This window comes from Limulus polyphemus, unplaced genomic scaffold, assembly GCF_000517525.1.
Source record: "Limulus polyphemus unplaced genomic scaffold, Limulus_polyphemus-2.1.2 Scaffold5161, whole genome shotgun sequence".
Lineage (NCBI taxonomy): Eukaryota > Metazoa > Arthropoda > Merostomata > Xiphosura > Limulidae > Limulus > Limulus polyphemus.
The window spans coordinates 60,850-65,367 of NW_013670771.1; positions in this window are offsets into that span (position 1 = coordinate 60,850).

Here is a 4,518-nt window from a genome sequence, read left to right on the forward strand (position 1 = left end):
GGATAACAGGAAAGATAAAACTAATTGACTTGGTAAAGACATAAAGGAAAACAGGAAAGATCAAACTAATTGGCGAACTACAGACATAAAGGTTAGCAGAAAAGTTCAAACTAATTGGCTTACTAAAGATATAAAGAATAACAGGAAAGATCAAACCAACTGGCTAACTACAGACATAAAGGATAACAGGAAATATCAAACTAATTGGCTCACTAAAGATATAAAGTAGAAAAACGGGTATAAATACCATAAGTTAAAGAAGTTTCAGTTGACAGATAGATTGTAAGATTTTAGAGAAGGTTTTCCATTTGGTTAAAGAAAGAAATGAAAAATATGAAATTCCAAAGGTCTTCTGAGAAATGCTGGTTGATAATGTTAAACCTAATAGCAAGGATTTTTGTAAGTATACTCAAGGTAAGGTAAATGTTTGAGTGGACATTGGGCCCTTAAAGGATGCTGATGTCAAGGTTTTCTGTTGAAAACTGTGAGATGATTGGACTTGTTAAACGTTTCCTGTTTTCTCAAGAGAAGATGTGGTGGCGAAAGTGTAGAAGGTAAGGTAAAGTACCTAAAGAATTTACTTCAGTAAACGTACTGTTATTTTAGAAAATATTCACTCAAGTAAAAAGCAAAAGTACCTGTTTTTGGTGACTATATAAGTAAAAATAAAATCTACCAAATATATACAGTACTTAAGTAGCAATAAAGTGAAAAGTATCGATAAAAAATAAGTAATGATAACATCATTAAAAGTAGCCTACATTCAATTTAAATTCACACGTAAAAGGCACTAACAAATATAAACTCAACAAACTTGATTGTATTTTAATAAACAGTCAGTACAGCTATTCACACACTACACTTATTATTTAACTTTAGCAACAGCTGGTTTTCAAAGTTCCTGCTAGACAGATTAGCTCGTATCAGTGTGAACAATAGTCCTGCAGAACTAAACAAATGATTGTATTTTAATAAACAGTCAGTACAGCTATTCACACACTACACTTATTATTTAACTTTAGCAACAGCTGGTTTTCAAAGTTCCTGCTATACAGATTAGCTCGTATCAGTGTGAATAATAGTCCTGCAGAACTAAACAAATGCTCGCAAGCTGCAACTTCAAATAAAGTCTTTCAGACAAGGCCATGGATGGTTATTTGTGTCAAACAAGATGGTCACAGTGGGATGAAGTTATCACAGTCAACACTAGATGTAAAAATGGCGGCTCAGCAACACAGGAAATACCACTGCTTGTGATTGTCTTATATAAAAGAGTAGGCGTGCCCCGATTGGTGCAAACAAAAACTATCACCACGGCAACCTGTGTGGTTTTCTCCAATTTTTTGTTCAAAGGTAACGACAGTCATATAAAAGAAATGAAGTGGAGTAAAAGTAGATAATTCCTTCTTGATTTTACTTAACTTAAGTAAAAAGTAAAATATTTTTAGAGCACTTAAGTAACAGTAAATCTCCAAAAAGTTACTTAAGTAGTGTAACAAAGTAGTGTTATTTTGTTACTTCCCAACTCTGTTTAAAATTAAAATAAAATTAGATAACACACCGAGAAGAAGCACGTGCATCACATTTCACGGCATGTACGAGCACAATGGTTTGCAACGTGTGTTTTGTATAGTTTCAGATGTCACTACCAGGGCCATATGTCCACATGATGGTTTGCAACGTGTGTTTTGTATAGTGTCAGATGTCACTACCAGGGCCATATGTCCACATGAGACACAAACGACTTTCGTTTTGTAATATAACTAAAGTACCTTACTTACAAATCCGTGTGTTTTGTATAGTGTCAGATGTCACTACCAGGGCCATATGTCCACATGAGACACAAACGACTTTCGTTTTGTAATATAACTAAAGTACCTTACTTACAAATCCATAAATTTCTTTAGACGCCAGAAAATAATAATAACGAATCCACTTTATTTAGCGTTGTGTTGCATCTAATTTAAATATTCTTCTAACATTAGTAAATATAATACAAACGTAGCAGCATCAGTACGTTCATGTATATCATACACCTATATAGATAGTTGTCATTAATATGCAACTTACGACGTGTCATTATTAATTTTCATGTTGAAAGGGTACTTGTAAATTATTCATCAAAACAGCTTTAAACTGTTATATTTTATTGAAGCTATTGAAATTATTCTTTTGTTAAAGTATGTCAAAGTTACGATGATTTGTCTCAGCAAGAAACATTACCTTAACAGCCATTTGCAATTGACCTGTTCTTATTTAAGATTTAAGTTCATTCTCTTAAGAAGCACAAAAAAACAAAACAAACAAGAATTTCGATTCTTTCAGTGGAACTCTCTCTTTTACTCTAAAATTATCTTCCAAGATAGTGACTTTGTTTGTTTGTAATTAATGGGCTATCTCTGCTCTGCCCATCACGGGTATCAAAACCCGGATTCTAGTGTTGTAAGTCCGCAGACATACCGCTGTGCTACTGGGGGGGGGGGCAAGATAGTGGAAGAACGTTCAAAATGGGCATGAAAGTATACTTACTGTTGTAAACATTCTGATTGAGAATCAAAATAACACTCAGCTTTTCCTTAGTATGTTCTGGTTATAACAATGTTTGTGCAATCCATGGCTTTATTGTGTGGACAGACGTGACAAAAAACAAAACAACAACCTTAAAATTCAATTGATATTCGATAACACTCAGCTTTTCCTTAGTATGTTCTGGTCATAACAATGTTTGTGCAATCCATGACTTTATTGTGTGGACAGACGTGACAAAAAACAAAACAACAACCTTGAAATTCAATTGATATTCGATAACACTCAGCTTTTCCTTAGTATGTTCTGGTCATAACAATGTTTGTGCAATCCATGACTTTATTGTGTGGACAGACGTGACAAAAAACAAAACAACAACCTTGAAATTCAATTGATATTCGATAACATTAAGGTTTTCATTATTTTGTGCAATCTTGATAGCTGTCTCGTGTATTTTAATAACTACCCCACGGTCAGCCAGTGGTTCCCGCAATATGGTTAGTAATTGAGAACGACCTTTGAACGTACACTGTCCGTCGCTTCGTTTACATTATATACTTTACACCATTACAAGTCTTATTTATACAGTTGATGACATTAACGGAGTGTAGACCACTACTATTCCTCTTATGACAACTGTAAACTTACCATCAGGGGGCGGGATGATAAATTAAAGTTTAGCTGCTTATAGATCGAATATGTAAGGAAAGAAAAGTTAACGTTGTGCGAATATTTGTTTTAATATCTGTGCTTGTTGGTTATGAGGTCATTGATTTGCTGAAGTTTGAGCAAGCGCCATCTCTTATCAACAAATGCAAGTATTAACACTAGCAAGAAGAATTCTAAATCCTCTTACAGCGAGTGATTGAGGGGCTTTCACTGTTACGTCGCTGCTTAAATGGTACCATTTACACACTCGCCACTGTATTGGCAACATTATTGACCTTGAGCATTCTATAGTGTAAAAGCCTTTTTTTTTGCCAGTAAATTATTTTAATTGCTTGTAGATAATGCATACATACAAGGGAGGTACACATTTTTGAGAGGACAGCTTATTTTTATTGTTTTACTTTTGTTATAATAATCATATTTTACGTCGGTAAGTCGTCTTTGTAACAACTGTAAATGTTTGACACTTGAGTACTTTATCGATGGATATCATTACACAAATGTAACTTTAAAAATTGGGTGAAAATAATTGCTCTTTAGATAATTCACATGTAATGTGAAATACGTGGCTGTACCAGTGTTTATGACACATAAAATGTTGCTGGCAGCCAGGAATGCATTCATTTTATTACTACTTGTTAGGGTTAATTTCCTCTTAACCGTGAAGACTGGAAATCTACTCTATTCTGGATTTATTATTGTTCTACTGAAAACTGGACTTTTGGTTAGATTATTCAAAAGTGACCTATATAAAAAGAAAATAGTGGCTGGTCAGTCAGACTGCACGTGGTGACTACAGGCTCATTTAAGACGTTTACAGAATAAGAAATAGATGCTCAAGTAACAAAGATTACGTGCGGATTTAAAGTATTAAACCTTTCAGATGTACCCAAAACACAGTAGGAAAGTTCTGTGTTTTTTATTTTATTCAGGTTTTCAATCAATAATATTCACAAATAACGATTTAATTTGGGGAGCAAATATTTTGTTTTAAAAGCCAAAAAAGCTTTTACACTGGCAACTAAATTATAATGTTGAACATTTCCGGCACATGTGTGAGCAGTCCCTTCCATGGAAGTCATTGTTATTGTGTACTGAACTTAGCCTTATTTTTATTAAATAATTTTAAATAACCCGCCCAATGAAAGACCAACCTCACAACAATATTGTAAAATTTAGGGGGGCACTTTTCCAGATCGCCACATCGTCTGCGAATTGTGATGCGGTGTTGCTATGGATGGAACAAATCTACAGCCAATTCTAAATAACATTGAAGAATATTGCCAGAAATATAGAATAAAAATAAAACGCCCGAAAAACCAA